This window comes from Netta rufina (genome assembly GCF_964035555.1).
Source record: "Netta rufina genome assembly, chromosome: 14".
NCBI lineage: Eukaryota > Metazoa > Chordata > Aves > Anseriformes > Anatidae > Netta > Netta rufina.
Genome location: NC_140137.1, coordinates 2,289,654 through 2,307,463, shown reverse-complemented (window position 1 = coordinate 2,307,463; position 17,810 = coordinate 2,289,654). Strand labels below are relative to the sequence as shown.

Sequence of the window (17,810 nt, the reverse complement as noted above, 5' to 3'; positions counted from 1 at the left end):
TATATCGAGAGGTTTATGGCAGCGTGGCGTTGTCATTTTAAATCACACTCCTTGCATAATCATACTTGTGTAGGGATTTAGAAGAAATTTATGCTAGGGAATAAAAAGGATATTTATTGCTTATGAGACTGTTTAATGGTTAATTTCCTGACACAGTATGACAGCAATGTAGATAAAATTCAAATGAAATAAAGTTACTCCTAATGGAATAGGGTATGTAGAGGCTTTCCATGCACCTAGATCTAGAGAATGGAATCTAAATAGAATCTTAAAATCAAATAAAATCTTAAGAATCCTCTTATAAACAGTCCACGCGTGTATCATCAATTCAGGGAAGCTCAGGATTGTGACCATCTGTATAAATAGTCTTACATAATAGTACCACACTTTTTTCGTAGTCCAGCACTGGAGTTTGATAATTTTACTTGGTATAGGATGACTAAACTATGTGAACTTTTATGCCTAAAATCTTTGGGCCTTCATGTAGATATAAAAATGAACTTTTTTCCTTGTGTTTTCATCTGTTTTATTTTTTAAGTGCTTCTCATATTGATTTGGGAAAATGCTCAAAGCACCTTTGGAAAGTGCTGCTGAAGGATATGCTGCTTAGTTTTAGGTTCTTAATCTGCTATACATTTTTTTCTTTTCCTGTTTCATCTAAACAGTCTTTAATTCTCATAGGTTTTGAGAACAACTTCAGTGTTTCATTTTCCTTGCTGAACAGTTCAAACAAGCAGGTACTAAGATTTACATTTCAATGAGTTCCTAAATAAGTGTGTTTGAGAGTGCACGCAGCATAGCTTTAATTCATTAATTATAAACTGCTATAGATAATCATGTTATGCGAGAGGCCAGCTGAGGTCTAGCTTGACTTTTTGAACACTGTAGAGATCAGGAGATAATTTAAGAGGAGTGCTTAATTGTAATATTTGATGACATTAATAATAAGTTGTCTAATGCAAGAAATTAAGCAATTAATTTAGGATGTACTTGTCTCGATGTTCAGTAAGCACAACAATCTTATAACCATTCTGTCATCTTTGCCTCCATCTCACAATGGAGAATTAAAAAAATAAAATAAAAAAAAAAAAAGAATCTTGCAATGGTTCTGTTAGATAAGACTGAGTTAGAATATGAGTGTCTGTGCCTGGGCACTAGTATGCACGGCGTTACCAATGCAATACAATTGACTGTACACATCATAGTATACTATAGCAAATGGGAACAGAATTTTGGTACAGGTGAAGAAATATTGCATCAAGTAACAAAGCAAAAAACAAACAATAAAGAATTTACAGTGGAGATATAAATCAAAATTTCAAGTCAATTTGATATGCAAGTGGTAAGTGATAATACATCAGACAGTAAAATCAATGAAGGCATTTACAGGAAGAGAACATAAATGGTGGTTCTTAAATGCTATTTGAAATTAGTGGTCACTTTTGTTTGTTTTTTGAAGACTTTTGTTTAATATATTAGGATTGACTTAGGCACTGGGATAGCAATGGATTGAGGCAGTATAAATGAATTTTCAAAATCCTATGCATGTTCATAATTCTAAATTGGTATGTGAAAACATTTGGTACATTCTCATATTGTAGATTTCAAGTCAAAACAAAAAAAAGTTTTAATCTGTACTAATGGTTCTTAGTCATTATACTGATACAACTGATTTTTAACTAAAGTTTTACCTTAAATTTAAACAGTATAAGGAATGGCACATTTGTCTCGAAATAATAGTATTGCTAATATCTCTTCAATAATAAAGTAGTGCGTATGGGTTACTACTCATGTATTAACTTCTTTTTACAGTTTTAATTACTTTTTCCTGTAGTTCTTCTAGAGTAATGAAAATATCAAGCTGTTAATGGTTGATTATGGACCAGCTGAAAAAAAAAAAAAAAGAAAAAAATCTGTCTATAAAGGAACCTAAGTCTCCTTTTTCAGTGATGTTGGGATCAAAAATGGATGTTGTTGTATCTCCTTACAAAGGTGAATCTGAGTCCTTTCTCATATTGCAATTGTAGTAGCATCTTTCTGAAACTTCCATGGAAAAGGTGGTGATTGGAATTCAAGAATAGGGCACTGATAAGCAAAACGCTATGGAACAAACTTCTGGGGTGTAAGTAACAGTGCTGAGGATTTTGTGCTAGCTTTCGTCATAATGGGAGTGAGGAAAATGAGAGAGAATGAAAAATAACTAACACTTCAGTGAAACACCCTTCTGGACAACTGTAGCACTTAAGATTTCACTTTTACAAACTGGGCAAAATCCTTTCAAAAAGGAAAGTCTTAGAATTTGTATATCACTTTGACATTGTCGAGAATGTGTCACAAAATCATCTCTTTAAAAAAATCATAAATTTCAACTATCTAGTGTATAGCAATATTAGAATACATTGTAAAGTGTTTTTATGACTCTTGAGCAGGAAACCATGTTATTTTAAAAGAATAAATGTGTGGTAAATCAAGCCAGTGAACTGATGTATAAATGCACACGTTTCATGCATGAATTAAACATCTACAAACTAGTGGATTTCAAATCAATGCGTTCTGCTTGCCATCTAACATATAGGGTGCTCATGCAGAAATACTGTATAAAGCACATATGAGGTAGTGGCTGGAAGTCTGAGCTATTTGAGATTTTGCTTGTTCAACACCTGCTAAAGCTGTGCTGCAATAGCTTAAAGTCGAATCATTCAAGAGAATAAACAAAACATATGATCTAATGTCTTCTTGAAGCTGATAAGACTAAAATATTAAACCAAATTTGTATTGTGAAGGTACAAAACAAATTCCAACAACCAAACAAACTCAAGACTGACCAAGCTGCCAAGAGAGACCCAGAGACGGTCATTACTTTCAGGACAGTCTCAGAAGAGTCAAAACAGGGCTTTTTGATTTTTATTTATTATTTTTGGTGTTTGCTTGATTTGTTCAAAATGGGTTTTCTTAGTAATGTGTATACATTCAAAGATATATGGTTACTATGGGTAATGTGTATACATTCAAGGATATATGCTTACTATGGGTTATGGAACCATGAAGCTGTGGATACTGTATAACTAGAATTTAATGTGTTATGGAACTGTAAGTTATACAGTGCAATGACATTTTATTTGGCAGGGGGTAACATTGAATATACATATGGGTATCAGTGACTGAGAGCCAATCATGTTGTGTGTTTTTTTTTCTTACCTGGTTTTAAATTATAAAAGAGGTAGGCAGGCACACATTATGGAGAAGGTTGTTTTTATTATGGAAACACAATTACTTTGCTGGAACAATACATATTTAGATACATTTTCTTTCTCCCTCTATCTCCCTCTTTCTCTTTCTCTCTCTCTCTCTTTTTTTTTTTTTTTTATTTTTTTAACTCGGTGCTTTAATGCCCAGAAATAAATGTTTTTTAATGTCATTTCCAATTAACCCTTCAACTTTTTTGCTTTGAGAAAAGGCAAACTTCTGTCTTTCTCTTGATGTTTCCAGCTGTGAAAGCAGTTGATAGAATCACAGAATTGTAGGGGTTGGGAGGGACCTTGAGAGATCATCGAGTCCACCCCTCTGCCAGAGCAGGTTGCCCAAGTAGGCAGCCAGACAGCTCTTGAATATCTCCAGAGAAGGAGACTTCACAACCTCCATGGGCAGCCTGTTTCAGTGCTCCATTCACTGTGAGTGAAGAAGGTCTTTTGCATGTTGGTGCGGAACTTCCTATGCTCCATTTTGTGGCCATGGCCCCTTGTCCTGTCCCCACAAACCACTGAAAAAAGGTTGGCCAAATCCCTCTGTCTCCCACACTTCAAGTATTTATAAACACTGATGAGATCCCCTCTCAGTCTTCTGTTCTCCAGGCTGAACAGACCCAGGTGTCTCAGCCTTTCCTCATAGGGAAGATGCACCAGGCCCCGTATTGTCTTTGTGGCCCTCCACTGGAATTCTTCCAGGAGATCCCTGTCTTTTTTGTACCGGGGAGCCCAGAACTGGACACAGTACTCCAGGTGAGGCCTGACCAGGGCAGAGTAGAGGGGGAGGATCACCTCCCCTGACCTGCTGGCCACGCTCCTTTTAATGCACGTCAGGATCCCATTGGCCCTCTTGGCCACCAGGGCACACTGCTGGCTCATGGTCAAGCTGTCGTCCACCAGGACCCCCAGCTCCTTCTCCTCAGAGCTCCTCTCCAGCAGGTCGTCCCCCAGCCTGTGCTGATACATGTGGTTGTTCCTTCCCAGGTGCAGGACTCTACACTTGCTCTTATTAAACCTCGTTTTGTTTCATCCTGCCCATCTCTCCATCCTGTACAGGTCTCGCTGAATGGCAACACAGCCTTCTGGCGTGTCAGCCACTACTCCCAGCTTTGCGTCATCGGCTTATTTGACACTATTCCCTCATCAAGGTCATCGATGAAAATGTTGAACAAGACTAGACCCAGCACTGACCCCTGGGGAATACCGCTAGTCAAAATTCTCCAGCCAGACTCTCTGCTGCCGATCACCACCCTCTGAGCTCGGCCAGTCAGCCAGTTCTCAGCCCACCTTACTGTCTCTATCCCACACTTTCTCAGCTTTGCTAGCAGGATGTCGTGGGAGACAGTATCAAAAGCCTTGCTAAAGTCAAGGTAGATGACGTCCACTGCTCTCCCCCCATCTACCCAGCTGGTGATGCCATCATAGAAGGCAACGAGGTTGGTTGAGCGTGACTTCCCCTTGGTGACTCCATGCTGACTACTCCTCATAACCTTCTTCTCTTCCAATTGCTTGGAGATAGCATCCAGAACAAGCTGTTCCAACACCTTTCCAGGGCCAGAGGTGAGACTGATTGGCCTGTAGTTTCCTGGATCCTCCTCCTTGCCCTTCTTGAAGACTGGATTGACATTGGCTATTCTCCAGTATTTAGGCACCTCTCCTGTTCTCCAGGACCTTTCAAAAACGATAGAGAGTGGTTCGGTGATCACTTCTGCAAACTCTCTTAGCACAAGTGAATGCATCCCGTCAGGGCCCATGGATTTGTATGCACTGATCCCACTTAGACACTCCCGAACTACTCCCCCATCAATCAGTGGGGAGCCCTCCATTTCCCAGACCCTTTCTTCTCCCTCCAGGGTTGAGGAGTCCCAGGGGGGAGTCCTTGAAGCAAAGACTGAAGCAAAGAAAGCATTCAGTATCTCCACCTTCTTGGCGTCTACCAGGACACCCACCTCGTGGGAGCAAGGGATCCACATTATCCTTAGTCTTCCTTTTACTGTTTACATACTTAAAAAAAACACTTCCTATTATCCTTCATCTCTTTAGCCTTACTTGTTGTGTCCCTGCAGGCCCTGACAACGCTTCTGTACTCCTCCCAAGAGGACAGGCCCTTTTTCCACATTTCCATAGGCGTCCACTTCCTTTTGATCTTGTTGATGAGCTCCTTGCGCATCCACGGAGGTTTCCTGCCCTCCTTCCCTGATTTCCTACTCTTAGGGATGCACTGATCCTGAGCTTGGAAGAAGTGCTGTTTTTGTTACTTCCATTTGGTCACTGAAATACAAACGATAAAAGGCATCTCTGCTATATTCTTTCTGATCTTTGCTGCTGTCCTTCAACTGTTCTTCACAGAATCACAGAATCATCTAGGTTGGAAGAGACCTCCAAGATCACTGAGTCCAACCTCTGACCTAACATTAACAAGTCCTCCACTAAACCATATCACTAAGCTCTACATCTAAACTTCTTTTGAAGACTTCCAGGGATGATGACTCAATCACTTCCCTAGGCAGCCTATTCCAATGCCTAACAACCCTTTCGGTAAAGAAGTTCTTCCTAATATCCAAGCTAAACCTCCCCTGGTCAAGCTAGACCACATCCACAGCCTTTCCCTCATCCACCAAGCGCATCACTTTGTCATAGAAGGAGATCAGGTTCATCAAGCAGGACCTGCCTTTCATAAACCAATGCTGACTAGGCCTGATTTCCTGCTTGCCCTGTAAGTGCCGCATGATGACACTCAAGATAATCTGCTCCATGAGCTTCCCTGGCACTGAGGTCAAAATGACAGGCCTATAATTTCCCAGGTCTGCCTTCTGGCCCTTCTTGTAGATGGGCATCACATTTTCTAGCTGCCAGACGACTGGAACCTCCGCTGATAGGGGAATGCTGATAAATGATGGAAAGTAGCTTGGCCATTTCTTCTGACACTTTTCTCAGCACCCTCGGGTGGATCCCATCTGGTCCCATCGACTTGTGTACATCTAAGTGCTGTAGCAGGTCACCAACCATTTCCTTGTGGATTGTGAGGGCCACATTCTGCCCACCATTCCTTTCCACCAGCTCAGGGTACTGGGTATCCAGAGAACAACTGGTGTTGCCATTAATACTCAACAGTGAATAACTTCTGTTGATTTCTAAGTGGCTCAAATAGTTGTGAGAATGACTGTGGGAATTACGAAGCAAATAACACACGTATGCACACATATTTTGGAATAAAAATACACTAAACACAATAGGTAGAAGCTGTAGTGTGTAGTGGCTCTAAATATTAGACAACAGAGATTATAAAGCAAACAAATTAAACTGCAGTCATTGTGATATTAGAGTGACCGTCATGTTTGTTTTTGTTTGTTTTGAAGCATAAGAAATTTCTTTCTAAATGCAAATTTAAATTTCGTTGTTATTAAAATGTTGTTTGTGTTGACTGTGACCACACTAATTGTGAAAATAATGGCATAGTACTTTCCCTGCAAATCCTTCCTGTGTTAATTTTGTGTTGGTTTCTTGTAGCTTATTTATGCAGATTGGTTATGAAAATTAGGTGGCTTTGGGATTTTGTTTTTTTTTTGTGGGCATTGCAGCTGTTCTTTACTAAGAAGTTTTTTGTATCTGTCAGGGAAAATAGACCTTTGTAATAGAGGCACTCAAAATGGAAATTCTTCCCTGTGGGTTGTTCCAATAGGCTTTGGTATTGCTGAACCATAAACAATTTAAAGTATAATTAATGCAGGTGCAATGACTATTAAAGATGCAATGTTTTTCCAGATTATTTTTCCCCAAACTTTTCAGTGTAGAACATAATATTCATTTCTTTTTCATCTGAATACATCACTGATTTTCTTGGAAGTGTCTCTATGAAGGGTATTCTCTTTGCTTAAGTGTTCGGCTGTCACGCAAATTGGACTTTCTATCAGTTTCCACAGGCTTGTCATCACTATGAAAGAGATGATATGTACTTATTTAAAATTCTCCTTTTATTTCAGTGATGCCAGTTCTCTGCAGTGCCTGACATTTTTGAGAAGCAGCCTGTCACATCCTGGGTAATGGGGAGAGCATTTAAAATACTGAAAAGGCCTACATGTAGATGACATGGCACTATTTGTTTTTGGTTTTGTTTGTTTTTTTTCATCCTCACACTCTTCACTGTTCAACCCCATGAAATCTGTATGTAAGGTTAAAGGATTCAAAGAGGAGGAGGGCAGCTGAATCAGGGTGTTTGGTCTATTCCCACAAGATTTATATGTAAACAGGAAGGAAACACATTAGTCTGAAGTGCATTGTGTAGCCTCCAGCGTATTAGACCATGATATATAAATGCTTATAACAACATATCTGTGGGAGATTTGTACTCTCCTGAGTACATTGCTGCCTTAGAGACATCAGTTTGTCACTACCAGATTAATGAACCGTTTTAGAGAACTTGGAATCAGCAGGCCAGAGAGATGAAGAGTAGCAGGATCTGTGAAAGTGTTTAACAGAAATCAATTGCTGCTGGTGCTTTCTATGTGAGTGGGGAATGGCTTTAAAAAAAATGAGCAGATTACCATTGCCTGGAACTATTTTCGTCTGTGCTCCCAAAGTGGGTTCATGTGATAAGAGCAAGGTGGGTATCCAGGTTTTCTACTATTTTTTTAATTATTATTATTTTTATTTACACTGAAAAACACAAGGCCAAGAAAAACAGCATGAACATCTAATGTGATTGGTAGTAGAATTTAGTAGTTGAATTTTTTATTTTAAAATGCTAATCCTTACAGATTAATTCTTTTCTTTGCAAGACTAAAATGACAAAGAAAAAATAGTATAATCACTCACCTGAACTTTGTTGACACTTCCAACCTGAAAACTCCATGTACATATTTTGTCACACAGAAATAGAAGAAGAAGGACTCTGGGTTCATTTAGAATTAAAACAGAGTCAAATAAATAAATTGGGATGTGTTATGCACAGTCCCAGGTGTTTTTCTCCTGTAAATTTGTGTGAAGCAAGCTCTTGGAGACCATTAGAGGCTAATGGAATAAATTAGTCCAACTTTATTCCAGTTATACATTAGTAAATAAAATGTGATGCATACCGTTTTTAAACAAATAAGTCTTGGAGAGATTTTTCTAAAAACTTTTCCTCCAACTCCTTTTCCTATTCCCACTCAGTCTCTATTATTTCAATGTTGCCCGTGGGTATGTTATTTAATAGGATTAAATGCTACTTTGAGAGGTGATCTTAAAATTTACTTTAAAGTTTTAATTTTTATGGAATGTAATCTTCAGTGTAAATGATTTTGTTTAAAATTTTTCAGATGTAAGATAATTGTAACTGCTTTGATAAAAATGAACTGTAACTAACTGAATCTTGCTAAAGGTTATTCCAAGTTCAAAGAGATGGGGCAGCATTCAGTGTCAAAACAAGCACTGAATTCAGTGATTATCTCATGAATTAATGAGTTATCTGAGTTATCAGGCATCATGTTTATGATGCCTGATGCTTGACCTTATGATGCCTTTATGCTTGACTGGCGGCTAGCAAACGTGATGCCCATCTACAAGAAGGGCCGGAGGGCAGACCCGGGAAACTACAGGCCTGTCAGTTTGACCTCAGTGCCAGGGAAGCTCATGGAGCAGATCCTCTTGACAGTCATCACGCAGCACTTGCAGGGCAAGCAGGCGATCAGGCCCAGTCAGCATGCGTTTATGAAAGGCAGATCCTGCTTGACGAACCTGATCTCCTTCTATGACAAAGTGACGCGCTGGGTGGATGAGGGAAAGGCTGTGGATGTGGTCTACCTTGACTTCAGCAAGGCTTTTGACACCGTCTCCCACAGCATTCTCCTCAAGAAACTGGCTGCTCTTGGCTTGGACTGGCGCACGCTTCGTTGGGTTCGTAACTGGCTGGATAGCCGGGCCCAAAGAGTCGTGGTGAATGGAGCCAAGTCCAGTTGGAGGCCAGTCACTAGTGGCGTTCCCCAGGGCTCGATGCTGGGGCCAGTCCTCTTTAAGATCTTCATCAATGATCTGCATGAGGGCATTGAGTGCACCCTCAGTAAGTTTGCAGATGACACCAAGCTGTGCGCATGTGTCGATCTGCTCGAGGGTAGGAAGGCTCTGCAGGAGGATCTGGATTGGCTGCACCGATGGGCTGAGGTCAACTGCATGAAGTTTAACAAGGCCAAGTGCCTGGTCCTCCACCTGGGGCACAATAACCCCAAGCAGAGCTACAGGCTGGGAGAGGAGTGGTTGGAGAGCTGCCAGGCAGAGAAGGACCTGGGAATGATGGTGGATAGTCGGCTGAATATGAGCCAGCAGTGTGCTCAGGTGGCCAAGAAGGCCTACAGCATCCTGGCTTGTATCAGAAACAGTGTGACCAGCAGGGCTAGGGAGGTGATCATCCCCCTGTACTCGGCTCTGGTGAGGCCGCACCTCGAGTACTGTGTTCAGTTTTGGGCCCCTCACTACAAGAAGGACATGGAGGTGCTTGAGCAGGTACAGAGAAGGGCAACAAAGCTGGTGAGGGGTCTGGAGAACAAGTCCTACAAGGAGCGGCTGAGGGAACTGGGCTTGTTCAGCCTGGAGAAAAGGAGGCTCAGGGGCAACCTTATTGCTCTCTACAGGTACCTTAAAGGAGGCTGTAGCGAGGTGGGGGTTGGCCTGTTCTCCCACGTGCCTGGTGACAGGATGAGGGGGAACGGGCTAAAGTTGCACCAGGGGAGTTTTAGGTTAGATGTTAGGAAGAACTTCTTTACCGAAAGGGTTGTTGGACACTGGAACAGGCTGCCTAGGGAAGTGGTGAAGTCACCATCCCTGGAAGTCTTCAAAAGACGTTTAGACGTAGAGTTTAGGGATATGGTTTAGTAGGGATTGCTAGTGTTAGGTAGAGGTTGGACTCGATGATCTTGAGGTCTCTTCCAACCTAGAAATTCTGTGATTCTGTGTGATTCTATGTTTATGGCAACATTTGGAAGAGCAGTTTTGTTTTTGTCCGTGTTTCCAGTAGTGGCATAACAGGGTACTGTAATCAAAACTATTGACTGCAATTTCAGTTAAATTTTGGAAAAAAAATAAATAAATTATAGGGTTGCTCAGATCAATTAGTAATTTCATGCTGATGCACCCTAAAATTTTTATGACTGAATACTTTAGTCTGGGCTTTTCAGCTTTCCTTACATCTTTTTCAGTAACATGCAGTTGGTATGTAACACTTGTGTAAGGCTCAAGATAGTGCCTTAGTATTGATTAACATTCGTAATTAGCCCACCATTACTTTTTTCTTTATTTATTTTCAAGCAGTTTAAGAATGGTTATACTTATAGCAAGGTTATCAGAGGAGATGTCTTTGGTCCTCTCTAGATCAAAAGTGCATTGTCACATACGTTAATATTTTATTTTTTTAATTTGTGCAGATACAATGTCACAAGCAAAGCAAAAACTAATAGTATTCTCACCTGTGCAAGAATTCATAGGAGAAAAAAAAATCCTGAAGGCCAGAAAATGTATCTGAAAGCAAACCAAAGCATTTTGTTATTCCATGATACAGAGGGAATATGAAGTAGTTTGACATAGGGTATTACCATTTATATTTAACAGAACAGCAGAATAGAAAAATGACTTGAAAATGTTAAGGAAAATGAACAGTTTTGATGGGAGGACTGTGTCATCACTGATGTGATGTCAATTGGAGTGTTGCAATTGCTTTTTTCAGGGGTATTGTAAGCATTTAGAATTCCTCCTCGTCTCAGAGATCCACTGTATCTTCGTAGCATGAATATACTTCCATTTCAGCAATGCTGAAGCAGCAGAAGTGACTGCTTTGAGAATTATTTATTTATTTATTTATTTGGGGGGGGGGGGAGGGATTTTTTTCTGGTTTAGTTTGCAATCTAGGGAATTACCTGTAAAGTAAAATTTGCAAGCTTAGACAATACTGACAATGCTCTGCTTATAGCACTTCAGACCTTCACTCTTGAAGCTGAAATGTCTTGAGTTGTTGATGATTGTCAGTAGTTCAGAGCAAAGGAACACCCTGTAAGGTTAAGCAAGGTGATGCAGGACTCCTTAAAATGTCAGCAGGTTGCATGTTAGAGGGGAGGAGTGTAATTGTTTGTGTCTTTACCAGGTTTTGTAACGGGCAGCCAGTTTCTCTATCCTTGTCTTTTGGCAAACTATGAAGGATGTAAATAACCTGTTCTGGTAGTAAAATGCTGAGTGCACCTCAAACTGTTTTATTCTCATTAAAACTCAGTTTCTATTGGACCAAAGCCTACAGTTGGGAATTTAGGGATAGTTGTGCAGCCTTTTAGATGTGAACAGGCAGGTGGAGCTAGCTGTCACGACAGGCATAGTAATGGCTCTTTTGTCATTGGGGTCTCCTTGCCTTGGAGTGATCTTTGATAGAAACATTCTTCATCAGCAGGGCTATATTTAAAAGATGCATATATGTATGTGTGCATATGTTGTTTTCTGGGAATATATTGTTTGATATTTTCCTTGAAAAATAATGCAAATACTTATCATAAAAATGAGTATCACATGCTTTAAATGAAGAGCCACTCATTTCATTAATGTTTTAAGTTGTTCAGACATTATTTACAATGATATGGAGCAGCATTGACTTGGCAATTCTTTTACTTTATAAATATGTTTCTAAGGATTCGCATATATGCTAGTATTTCAAGAAACTGTAAAGCACCAGGAAAAGGAACAGTTGCCCAAATGTCATGCTAGTTCAGCTCTGCATCTAAACTCAAAATTCCCATGTTTTACCCAGATGCAATCTCACTATCAATTACTGCATTCTTATCCTGGAAAAAATATCTTAAACTTTTATTTTAAGATTATTTAAAACTATCACTAAGTAATACAATTTTTCTGGTAGCAGTCTCTTCAAAACAATAGCTTCATTCACTATTTACACTAATCAAACTGTCTAATTACATCTCTAGTGGTCTGCTTAATCACCAGTTTATTTCCACTCTATTTAAGCAGATGTATTTTTTCCTTATTCTTTATAATTTTTAATAATATTTTTACTCTTTTGAAATGCTGCTATTAACCTACAGTAAGGGAAACCTGGAACTGATAGCAATATGAATGGTTGCTGTTTTAGGTATTTACCTTGCTTAAGATCTATAGCATTGTGCAATTACATAGGAACTCAGAATTATTCTCTCTCGAAGAATAACAGAAATATACAAGTAAAGAAATATTTCAAATACAATTGTAAATAAACATATTGGATATTTCTTGTAGCTTAAAATAGCTTATTGTACTTCAGAAACCCAAATAAATAGTAATACCACTTAATTTTCTGTCTTGAGGGAAAAAAAATACAGTTTCCGTAACTTTTATTTCAAGTGAGTACAGTTTAGACTATTCATCTTACTTCGCATTTGAATTGTTCAACTGAAAATCCTGCAAAGAGAGGACAAAAGAGAAAAATCAGAAGATATCAAATGTGTGATTCTAGAGCAAATAGCAGAGTTAGATTACAGCCTTCAGTCCACGTTCACTTTTATCAATCTTCATCTAATTATCACCAGACAGCAAATTAGAAAGCTAAGACTCATGGCATATGTTTTTTGAATGGAACAACGTGCAGATTGCTTGATCAGTAAAAGTGCAGTATCATTGTTCAGTCTGGGTGACTGTCAGAAATGAAAATCAAGTGTCTTAGTGTCTTGCTAAACTAATTGAGCTGACAGGGAACACATTAGCCATAACTGCTTAATTTCATTGGAGTGCACAAAATACAATGATACTGCATCACAGTGCAGTGTATAAATCACTGTGGAGAAACAATGTCAATGTTGGCTACTGTCAGTAGTGCTACGGAGACAAATATTCATGGTCTTGTCACTGAAATGATAAGCAGTCCCTTACTGCAAATTTCATAAAACCAGTGGAAAGAAGTTTTATGTCTAGTGCTCAAGCTCTACTACATTTGTACTCCACATCTCTTCTACATCTGTTTGGCTTTCCTACACAAGTCTCTTGTTTGATTCAATAATACTGTGTTTTTCTAAGAACTGTGTTGCAGAAGGTAAACAGCACATCTTTGTTTATTTGTTCACTTGAGAAATGAGAATTGATGATAAATAACTTGGGGATAGTTGCTGCAGAATAAATGGTGAGTTTAGGTATTGGGATCTTTTTCCTTTTGGAAATACTGTAGACTTCAAATCATACAATTCCCATCAAGAAAAATCAACCATGAAATTTTAGCAGACATAAATGATGAGAAGTGTTTCATGGCTTTGGAGCAACTTTGGGAAGTGGGATTTAATGGATCAAGAGAGTTCTACTTGAACTTTGTTTAAGGATCTTGATGTCAATGAAGTATTCATTGTCATTTTTGAAGTGAATATTTACAGAATGTGAAAAATACATTTTTTATAAAGGGCATGACAATTTATTTTAGCATTTCTTTTTTATTATCCATTCCTAAAACCCAATTTTTTCAACAGTTTATTCTGCTTTCATGGATGTCACTTAGTAGTGTCTCCAATGTTAATGAAACAGACTTTCTGTGGTAATTTTCTTGATACATGAGATAGGTAGTTATGGATGGAATGTGTTGCAATGGTTGTTTCTGAAGAAAATAAGGATTGAAAGGATTTTCAGTAAACAGCTCTCAGGGAAAGCCATTGCTTTTGAAGTAAATTCGCTGAAGCTGCTTTAGCTTGAAGTGCTTCCATTTTGGCTTGTTTTCCATATCGTTTGAATAGTGAAACACACGGTGTGCTTCAGTGCAACTGTGTCCCTCATTGGTAACTTCATCTTCATTTGAGTCTAAGTTCATTCACTTGAGTCTAACTTCATTTGAGTAGACTTAACATTTACTCCTTTCTTCCTGAGTATGTAACTTTTAATATATTAAGATATGTTTTGCAGTGTGGATGTATATTTTTCATAATTTACCTAAGCAGCACTTTTAAATATGTCATCAACAGACTTTTTAACAGACTTTTTTTTTTTTTTTTTTTTTTTTTTAAACCTACACGTTAAATATAGCATTCAGGCAAAATCTTCAGCTTCAAGCATTTTCAAAGAAAATTAGCTGGCGTTAAAAATACTGGGAAGTGCAGTAAAGCGTTTATTTATGCGAGTTAGAAATAACCAGGAAAGCAATGAGAAGGGACTTAAGCCAAATCGCAGATGCGTTCTCCATTCATTACTAATGAGTAGAAATAAATAGCTTATTCAACTCCCTGCTGCTGTATGTCACATTTATAAAACACAAAATGTTCCTTATACTTACTTATTTTTCTTCGCCTAACTGTTCTGATTTTACTACTTGCAAAGTGTTTCAGTAGCTGCATTATATCCCTGTTAATAAAAGTGCTGGTACACATTGTCAGGCTATACTGTGAATCAGCCTTGTCTGTAATGTAGAAGGAAAAAAAAAAAAAAAAAAAAGCTGTATTTTAAACGTTATTGTCAGTTTGGAGTATCCTCTTAAATGGTATCTGTCTCCATGCTTGGCATTAGATTCCCGTTGTCATTGTGCACATTCGGGAGGCTTATTTCTTTTTTTGCCTAGATATTCTTTGCCTTTATTCTTCTTTATGCATATAACATGCACATATTTGTGTGCATGTATATAAGATGAATAGAAATAAGATGATATAAGTAGTATTGCCAGTTTTCAGATTTAATGCTTTCCTGCACAGTAACTTTCCATGGATCATTGGCCATTAACTGGCAACTTGGCTGTCTGTAACAATTCTATCGATGTAAATTTGGGTTTAAATTTCCCATTGTATACATGTTTCCAGCAGCAAATGTGTTTCTGGACAACTACCACACACAGGTAACTCATGAACTCAGGATAAAAATATTCATGAATATGGTAAAAATTTAACTTATACTAAAAATTAACATTTTTTTTATTATGGTATGAGGAAAAATTGCCTTAAAATTATTTGTTGCTTCCTGTATATTGTGTGAAATAAAGGAGGAAAACTGAGAAGCTGAAATTTTACTGGTGAGGAAAAGAGATCTCTTCTTGGATCAGGATAGAATGTTAGTAGCCATCCATTTTCTGTTGCCTCCATTTCTGCATTGGGATAGAATCAGAAAGTTTGCCAAGTGTAAATGTCTGTAAACAATGGGATGATAGAAGCTGTACAAAATAATAATATTTGTGCATGTTAAGAAAATGCACTAATTGTCTCTTCTAGGTTTTAGTTGTAAATTTGTCTATGCTTGTAGAAATTTACACAATGTATTTTTTAAGCCTCATGTTCAGGGTGACTGACAAACCTATATTTTTACACTTTGTAAAATGTATCTATATGCAAGTATTTTAAATATTCTATGCACCCATCTTTTGTCTGTGTAATGGTGTACAGAGCATAGTCAGCACAGTCACTGTGAGGTTTTGTTTCATTATTCTTTTACCCTATTGTAATTAGTGTCTTGTGCCAGGTTTCTCAAATGAGTTGGCTCCTGCTTCATCTCTATACTTAAATTATGATTCTACCAATCCCGTTCTGTGAATTTAATAGGACGCTATGGTCTTACCAAAGTAAAATCATCCTTTACTAGATATTTCATTTCTTCCACTTCTTCACAGCCTTCTGTGTGTCCGTCTTCCTAAAAGACATTCGTGTTTGTTTTGATGTTTAGAATAGAGGGGAATTCCCATATTTATTGTGAAATTTTAAGACTTTTATTCTTTGAAGTTAAGACATTACCTTGCAAAAATATTACTAAGTGCCTGTACCTCCACTACCTCTCCCTCCCTCTCCTCCTATACATTTTATAAAAATGTATATATGTATATTTAAGGTATATTTTGACCATCAAAAACAGCACATCTGAAATCTAGGGCCATTTGATGCCAACTAATTTTTAGTTGGTACACCAGCTCTGTTTCTGGAACACAGTGTGTTTGGTTCTGACCTCCAGCATGATGACTTGGCTTTTCCTTCTGCTATACCAGTGCTCCAAATTCACAGGTTTATGTAATTCATTTTTATGCACTGAACCATGCTTGTTTAGTTTTCTTCTTCCTTTACTTTTCTGCTTTTACGGAGGTATAAAGAGGAGGGAATAATGTTCTATATATGTGTTTTATATTAATACATGTAGGTTATACTTTAGAATAGGAATAAAATGCAATATCCCAAGGATAATAGGGGAGCAATTGCTACAGCTTGTCTACTTTATGTTGTGGTATGTTATTATAATGAAGACTAATACATTTTCTTTCTGGCAATATATGACTGAACATTTTCCAGTATCTCTTTATGAAGCAAATATTGCAGTACAGTGCTGAAGCACAACAGTAACTTTCTTTAGATGTAGGTGGGATATTCTTGAAAGCAGACTCTATTCCTAACTGAGAACTCATACTGCAATTTATGCAACAAAATGTTCATACCTTATAAGATCTTCTCAGTTATTCAATGCTAGAAATTAGTTTGTGTTATGTCACCACAATAAGTAATTATTTCTTCAAAACGGGTGTGTGTATATGTGTGTTCCTGTTTTCAAATGCCCCAGACTGACGCATAGATGCAGGCTCCTATACTGTGACATGGCTGAATCCTGGCGCTGTTGATAAATTTCTGATGACTTTTTTTGTTGAAAACAAGCTTTTGTAAGCTACCAGTTCTCACTGATCAGTGAAGACTGATCAGATCAATTCAAATAGTGTGAGGTCTGATTATGATTTTGTAAAACAAAGTAAAAAAGAGTGGGTTTAGAATAGTTTTTCTTTGGTGTTCCTTCAGTATTGCTTTTCAGCCCTTGACCCTAGGATCTGTGATCAGATATGCAGCCCCTTTTTGTATTTTTAATGTTTTGTGTTTGTTTTGTTTTGTTTTTAATATAGGCTAATATATAATGAATGTTCTATGTCTGTTTAACAGGTCTTAGTAATTTTTGTAATTATTTTGTCCACTAAAACATAAAAATATCTCCCAAGTACTGTTCATTAGTGGCCTTCACTGAGACAAGGAAAGCTGGCAGTCTCCTAATACTGCAAATATTTAGCCAGATGCTTAATTGTGCTCTCTGAATCGTCCCGTTGAAGTAACCAGAATTACTTCATCTGTAAAATTAAGCATAAGCATAACACTCTGTAGCACAGAAACCTTGGAGACTTCCCATTGATTTCAGTGCCCAGGGGAAAGTTAACAGACTTCGAAGAGATTTTAATTTAGAGAAGTATTTGAATGGGTAGCTGCAATTTTTGAGATACAAGGGCGGATCCAGAGTTCTTGCTTTACTGAATTCAGTGAAGACAGTGAGACGAAATTCAGATCTGTAAATGTTCCTATTTTTTAGAACTTGCAGGCTTGTAAAGTGCTACAGATATTGCTGGTTGCTAACCATTTAAAAATATTTTCCTTATATTTTCCTTTTTTTTTTTTTTAATATTGAAACAAGAACTCAGAAGTCATTCACCAAATATCAATTACACTTCTATATTCTTATTTCTCTCATTAAGCATGCACAAGCTCTTTGGTACTGTAAAAATAAATAAAATTACTTACAGAAATTCTAACTGAAATGTTTATCTTCAAGAAAAGTCACAATGTGTAAATGTATATTTGCACCTTTAGTATA

The 17,810-nt window shown here is 37.9% G+C and overlaps 1 protein-coding gene across 1 annotated transcript in view; it reads left to right on the top strand.

Annotated features, from left to right (window-relative positions):
* Positions 1-17,810, top strand: part of GABRB2 (gamma-aminobutyric acid type A receptor subunit beta2) — a 160,127-nt gene that overhangs the window by 42,907 nt on the left and 99,410 nt on the right. The gene's annotated exons all lie outside the window — the stretch shown is intronic.